Source organism: Excalfactoria chinensis, chromosome 4, assembly GCF_039878825.1.
Source record: "Excalfactoria chinensis isolate bCotChi1 chromosome 4, bCotChi1.hap2, whole genome shotgun sequence".
In the NCBI taxonomy this organism is placed as follows: domain Eukaryota; kingdom Metazoa; phylum Chordata; class Aves; order Galliformes; family Phasianidae; genus Excalfactoria; species Excalfactoria chinensis.
The window spans coordinates 32,584,776-32,592,397 of NC_092828.1; the positions used below are offsets into that span (position 1 = coordinate 32,584,776).

General features: G+C 37.0%; 1 long non-coding RNA gene across 1 annotated transcript; it reads left to right on the forward strand.

The window, feature by feature from the left end:
• Positions 1 to 270: 270 nt before the first annotated feature.
• LOC140251267 (uncharacterized) lies at positions 271 to 5,286 on the forward strand. The gene is made up of 3 exons (XR_011903393.1): positions 271 to 322; positions 1,898 to 2,002; positions 5,161 to 5,286. It is a non-coding gene; the product is annotated as an uncharacterized lncRNA (long non-coding RNA).
• Positions 5,287 to 7,622: the final 2,336 nt, after the last annotated feature.

The following is a 7,622-nucleotide window of genomic DNA, read 5'->3' on the forward strand; positions in this document are numbered from 1 at the left end:
TTAATGCAGATAAACATCCTGGTGTTCCCACTTGAGTTAGTAAGCTGGCTAGATGCAATAAAAAATTAGAGTACAAATGCTGTGCATATTTCAGCTGGAAACCACCTGCTTTACCACTGAGAAACAGTCTAATCCTTTCTGATGAAAGTCCTCCACCCTTTCCCACAGTTCCTTTTCCATGACACTGAAGCCAAGAAACTCTCCCACAATCCTCTGAAAAAGATAATATATATCCTCAGTATACTGCTGAAGAAAAAGCCAGAATCCACCCTGCAAAGCCTGCAGCTTCCCCACAGGGTTGCTCCAAGCTCAGAGGAAGGCAGTAAGTATACACAGCTTTGTGACAACCATTTCTCCACACTGTTGAAACTTCTGCCAAAAGTCTACATGTAATCACCTGAGTTAATTTTGCAACGCTTACTTTAATTAATTATTTTTCATGTCCATCTTCAAGATTGCCATTTCTAATTAAAGAATCTCTATAAAGATTTATAAAATGGCTTAAACCATGTCTTTTTGGCATGTCTTTTGCTGTCTCCGACTATTATAACACCTGTCACTGAATGACATAACAGAAATATCTGAAATTTCTTTTTAAGGAAAGTTACTTTTTTTAATAGGTGGTTTGGGAAGAGGAGAAAGAAAGCAAGGATAGAGTTCTGATTGACAGAGCTCTGAGAGGCCTTCCAGATCACCTTTTATTCTTGTTTTCAGTGCTCATTTGTTTTAAACACTGACCAGAGATTTGGAGTGCAAAACCAGCTGTGCTTATTTCAGTTTGCAAAGTTTGGTTACATTTGAATTCTTTGTACTGAAACCTACTCATCTTTCAAACGTATGAGTTTTGGGAGGGGTTTGTTTTGTTTTCCAAAGTGGATAGCTTCACCCTAACAAAATACCACTGATGTGGATCGGTGAGTTTGGTCACCTGGGTCCATACTACTGAGTCCTTGTTACTGAGAATCCAATGGAGCTATTTATGCAAAGAAGGAGTATTTGCAACTACTTTTCAGAATGCAGCTTCATTGTGAAAAGTGTTGTATAGTCTACAAAAATAGTATGGCATGTAATCTTAAAGGCCTAGTATGTTTGCATGGAAAATCCACTGAAGTCCTTATGTTATTTCTTATGACCTCACAAAGGAGTAATGTATTTTCAGGAGGTCTATTCCCAGAGCTTGCCAAGGTCTGACATTTTAATCATGAAAAGCAATTTATCTTCCTTTCAATATTAACTTAAGAATGATTTCATCAGATTTCAAAAAATGTACCTAATGGTTCTTAATTACATGACTTGAAAAAAAGAAGATATATCTGATGAAATGTAACTAAACTGTAACACTCATTGCAGTGTTAGAATTATTCTCCTGTCATTGAACTAATTTTAAGATTTAAGATTGACCTTTCAGGGAGGCAAATTTTTTCGATGAAAATACAGCTTAGTATCTCACCTTTCAAAATGTTTTATCCCCATTCCGAGTTATATTTTACTTTAAAGACTATCATATGAATTAATTACAGTTATAAGGAACTAAGAAGTTTTACTTTTATGCTATACTTCCATGGAAAACCAACTAATTTTTCATCTTCTTGCTCCCCCATTTTCTTGATGTCTCATTTATTAAACATCAGTTTTTTCCAAAGCTCTTTATGTGAAACTTTCCAAAGTCTCCTTGCGGAAAATGTGGCTAAGACATTAAATACTACCTGCATAATCTATACATCATTGTACTAATGTATCCCATAAGTACTTTAGATTACGGAAAAAAAATTATCTGGCTTCCATATATTGCCTTACTAAAAGTTACTGAAATGATATATGCAATGGGTTTTACATTGTGTTATGTGCATGTGCTGAATACACTGGTATGATGTGAGGATAACAATCTCTTTTACAGGGTAAAGCTGAGAGCTTCTAAAAAAAAAAGGAGGGAGAACTAAAGGACAACTGACTATTCACTTGGTTCCTAATAAGATGAAAAGGATAAAAGGGGGAAAAAGAGGTAAGGTATTTCTACATATACACCAAAATCAACCACTGTTTTTGCTCCCAGCACAGAGAGGTATGTTATGCTATATGGGTAGTCCAAAGATATTACCAGATCTAGAGCAAAAGTATTCCTGGAAAACATCAAGGGTACCTGCTTTGTGAGAGAACTACAACATTTTATCTTGCATCATCATCTTAGATGCTTGCAGATCTTGCAGGTTTCCTCTCTTCTCAGTTCATTTCAGTGGTTATACCTTCCAAGGTATATATAACCTTCCTTAAAACCTTCCTTATATATAACCTCCTTATAACCTTCCTGCCCTGCCCTCAACTTTTTCTTTCTCCTTTCATGGGGAAAACACATCAACCTCTTGCTCTGCAGCACCTACCTGGTGTTTTCTCTCTGGACTCAATATATATAAAAATATACTTAAATGTAATCTTCATATTACTGGATATGTATATGAAAGAAAATTTGTTAAGCACTGATTATGTAGAGATTCCTTTCCAAAGAATGCTGACAGTTGCTTTTCAGTCACTTGCCATTGATATTTGGCTGTGTCTTATAACAAAGTGCCAGTAAAAAGCTATTCAGCATTGTATAGAGAGTGGTGAAGAATAGCTTTTGTATCATGACTATTTTATTTGAGATTATTTGTGCATTTGTTCTTTGTACATTTTTGGTCAGTGTAATATTTATGCAGCTTCTATCTTCACAGAAGTTTTGCAGGAATCTGCGGGCCTTAATCTAATGTTTCCAAACAGAAAATCAATCAAACAAAATGTGAGATTGTTGTATCACATGATACATATTTTGACACCAATCAGAATAGCAGATAATTGTATGAAATTACATTCACTGTACTTTCTTAGCAAATATGGCTAATTAGTCATTAATAATTCCTTGCTAAAGCTCCAAGGATCTATAATTATGTTTCACAGTACACCCCAAACAATTAATACTGAAGGAACTGTAAGAGTAGCTCTCTCAAATTGTATCAAAGCATAACAATTATATGTTTTCTGGCAGCTTTCAAGGGTTAAAATATCATAGCAGATTATATATCCATTTATGCCAAAGGCCAGAGGAGTAGTAGTCCTATTTCATAATCACTATGGCGTTTTATGGAACTTCTGCCTCTGTATGTGTCTGTGACCTCTCTCAGTTGGGAAGGCCAAAATGAAAAAAAGGTCAAAATAGATGTCAGCCCAAGCAATTATGAAAGTGAGAACTTGGACATGACCCTGAGATTAGAAATGGTGACCTGTCGCAGTAACAGGGGAAAACCTGCCATGCTGTCTTTCTGTCAAATACAAACTACCATGGCAGTCTTAAAATGTAATGTCATTTATTTGCATTTTAATCTCTTTCACCACTAATATTGGGCTTTCCTTCTCATCTTCTCTCTTCTGCCATAAGCAGATGACTCAGATGGCAGAAAATAGGCATAGAGTTTAGAATATCCGTATCACCTGCAAAGAAAGATCTTGGGAAAATGGATCAAAAACATTTTTGTTTGGTTATAAAGAGCAAAAATAACACAATAAGAAAACTGTGGACTGATTCTGGGCACAGTAGGCAATGTTCTAGGGTTCCTTTAAGGTCAATTAGTGCTTTATTTCAGACTTAAAAAATACAAAACAAAAACAAAAAAACAAAGCATCCTGCTCAAAAGCTATGTAAATAAGAATGGAAGAAAAACCAGAGCAGAACAGATTTGGAATAGAAACTTTTTCTCTATATATTTTATTTTATTAAAAGTTAAGGTTTAAGTATAGTAACCTGAAAAAAGTAATATTTCTATTTTTTTCATTGAGGATGTATTTTTCATTTTGTTAGGTTTTTAACATGTCTAATTTGAATTAACCATGTCAGTCCTCAAAATTAATTCTTTTCATAGAGAAGGACTGTCCTGGCAGTACAACATTTATATCGCAATTGATCATCATATGCAGAAAGAATACTGCGAGAGAGCTAGAGGTCATTTTGGCTGATAAAGCATGATGGCAATGACAGCAGAGCACAGGAACAGTGTGTTGCACTGAACTGTGATTCAAAGACCCAGCAGCAATGTGGCTCATTCCTACTGGAGACTGGGATTTCTGCATGCCATTCTCACACGGGCAAAGAAATGGGCATATGTTCATAGGTGATCAACCCAGCGCTTTAAATTGTGATATGAAAAAAGCAGTGATTTTTGTATTAGAGAGTTATTCTTTCTTTACAAGGAAAAAAGATGCTTTAATCTATTTGATATACAACAAATTAAAATATTTAGATATTAATTTCACCCTATGCAATCCGGCACGCTGTTATGGCCTTTTTAATTGGTTTTATGTTGATTGGTCCTCAAAAGTTCGTGCTTTGCTTCGCAGTTATTCCTGTGGCAATAATCTTCCTCTCTCTGCAACAGAAAATTCTCCTTTCTCACTTGTGCTCTTCTGTGAGCAGTTAATATTCGCTATTCATAATTGCAAATATTTCATTGTTACCTTTTTGACGTGCCAGGAGCTGTGACAATAATACTCATTTTGTCTTTCTAAGTCTGATTTCCTAACAACCTTATCATCAAAGCTATGAACAGGATTAGATCTGCCCCCCTGCCACCTCTCCCCCCTACCTTGCTTTGACAAGTTTGTAGTTATTCTGAAGGGTGTGACTTGAGTACAGGAATCCTATTTGCTAAAAAACAATTGTCTGGAGCTTGGTTATCTGGGAGTGGTATCCTTGATAAATTTAAACTTTGCCCTCCCACATCTGAACCACAAACGCATGCGACTACTTCTGATCGCTATCATTTTTCTTTTGGCTCCACTCTTACTCTTGAAAAGCTACCCACTGTAACAGAAATCAAACCTAAAGATCGTAGAATCATAGACTTGTTTGTGTTGGAAGGGCCTCTTAAATGTCATCTAGTCCCACTCCCTTGCAATGAACAAGAACACCCACAACTAGATCAGCTGCTCAGAGTACCTCCAGCCTTGCCTTGACATCCCTTGGCATCCCCCACCTCCCTGGACAACCTGTTCCAGTGCCTCACCACCCATATTGTACAATCTTTTTCCTTATATCCAGACTATTCCTTCCCTCTTTTATTCTGAAATCATTTATCCTGGTTCTATCACCATAGACACTGCTAAAGAGAATTTCCCCTTCTTTCCCTTTGAAAGGTTGCTCTCAGGTCTTCCTGGAGCCTTCTCTTCCCCAAGGCTGAACAGCCACAGCTCTCTCAGCCTGTCCTCATAGAAGAAGCATTCTAATCCCTTGGATCATTTTTGTGGCCTTCCTCTGGACACACTCCAACAAGTCCATGTCCCTCTTGAACTGAGGACTCCACATCTGGACTCCAGGTGAGATCTCAAAGCACAGAGTTGAAGGCCAGGATCACCTCCCCTGTCCTGCTGTCCTTGCTTCTGTTGATGTAGCCCAGGATATGGTTGGCTTTCTGGGCTGTGAGGGCACATTTCTGTTTAGGCAGAAAACGTAAGGCACTGATCGTAAGGCAGCTCACTCAGGTAAAACATTATAATAAAGTTTTGATAGCCTACGGTCAAGGCCAAATCCATAGTGAAATAAAAACACCTTCCTTCCTTTATTACAGTTTTTTTGTTTGTTTGTTTGTTTGTTTTAAGGGTAATTGTTGTCTGCACAACAAGAATGACAGGTTCATATGTTTCTCTAAAGGTGTGATTATTAGTTTTCAACTATAGACCAAGTTTCAACCTCTTGATCTGAAAATGGAACAAAAATTCTGCTGCTTTCTTTTTAGTGTCATTCAACTCCATCACCTTTGCTGGTTTTATTTTGGTTTTGTTTTGTGAACAGTGTAACTCTTCCTGTATTTGCACATGTTTGCACAGGCAAACATGGAAGTATTACAGATACCAAGAAAGGAAGTAGATGCTGGTTATATTTTCTGTGTGCAGATGTATCTGGAAGCAGGTAAAAGCAGAGATGAGTTATCTGAATTAAGATACTTTGGCTTTGGTAGGAGAATTTTCACTGAAAGGCAAAAGAAAACCAGAAATATGTGACTGTGACTCTAGCTGAACAGACTGAGGGAGCTGAGGCAAGAGGACATCAGGTTGGCCTGCTGACCTAATCATCCTTAGGTTGAAGAATGTTGCAGAAGGTGAAGGCAGGATGTCTAAACAAAGCCTTGCTGCTCTTTCTCCTTGATAAAATAAATGGTTCTAAATACAGTACAGGTAATAAGGCAGCTTTAAAGGAATTACATTTTGAATTATATTCATGAAATCCAACCAAAGCAATGAGAATTTTTTTTACACCTAAGGAATCTGTGAGCAATAAATTAAAATATAATAGAATTGGTTGTGCAATTAAACCCCCATTTTGTCATAGGTCTTTCCTAATAATACAACAGAATTCTGTCAGATGTTGGATCTTGTTTTTGAGCTTAAATGGATCCAAATTTTTTCTTTTTCAAAGATACTTTTGTTAAAGACCTCTGTGGGTGAATTGCAATATAAAGATCAGAAGGAGGAGTCCCAAACAGTATGGTATCAATTACAAGAAATCATGATAAAATTTTCTGTGGGTCTTTTGCTTGTAGTGCATTCTAACACATACCATGAACCTAGTGAAGATACATATTGCTTACTACACACACACACATACATACACACACACCAAAATAAAGAATGAAAAAAGAAGGAGCAAAGTAGAACAGCAGCTGGTATGTAGTTAATAAGTGATGTTGGATGACACCATACCTTCACTTTCTTATTTAGTGGTTCATTCAGCTAACAATAATCTTTCTCTGTGGTGATGCTGTTGACCTTGACCCTATTAGAAAGCTCACCTTTGACTCACAACACGCAGTTCAGCTGACAGTAAGTAACATTCAAACAAGCTGTCAGTAGCTGGGTGTTGCACAGTTTCTCTTAATGTTTATCTGATAAATATTAGCAAAGGGAGAGAAAGGAAATCACTGGCAGTCAAGATAAACAGTTAGTCAGAGATTCTGAGTACAATAACATTTGTTTTTGTTTTTTTTTATAATTACTAGAAAGTCTTAAGAGTTCTGTTGAATATATGGCCAAGGAAATCTATGGAGATATTTTTAATGACCCAAATTTCTGGTATGCCTATAAACAGCCACTTGTTCCTCTTCTGTTTTCTCTCCCATCACCTACAATTGCCCAAGATTTCAAGATACTAGATGGAAGTGAGAAGGAGGAAGAAAAAGATAAGGAAAGAAAAGACAAGCTAGAAGAAGAAGAAGGAAAAAAAACCTGTCACAGTGGATTTCTGATGTTATCTTTTCCATAAATCCTAATAACCGCTAATCAGTGGTGAGAAGACAAGAGCAAGAATCCCCAGGACATATTGAAACATGCAGAGGAATGATCTCATTGCCTCCACCCAAAGGTAAAGCTAAGTCTTGTAAACTTCCTTGAGAACACTGAGCATGACAAGGAATAAGTTGAAATGAAACCTTTCAGGCACAGGTCTTGCCATTACATTCCTTATTTTCATTGTCCTCAAGACTGGATTCCCACAGTGCACAGTACCTGGCTCTGCCACAGCTCTGTGAGCAAAACTGAGACACAGTGGAAAGAATATGGGGAAAGTGCTGCCTAGTGCTACTGTAACACATGAGACAAGCTCT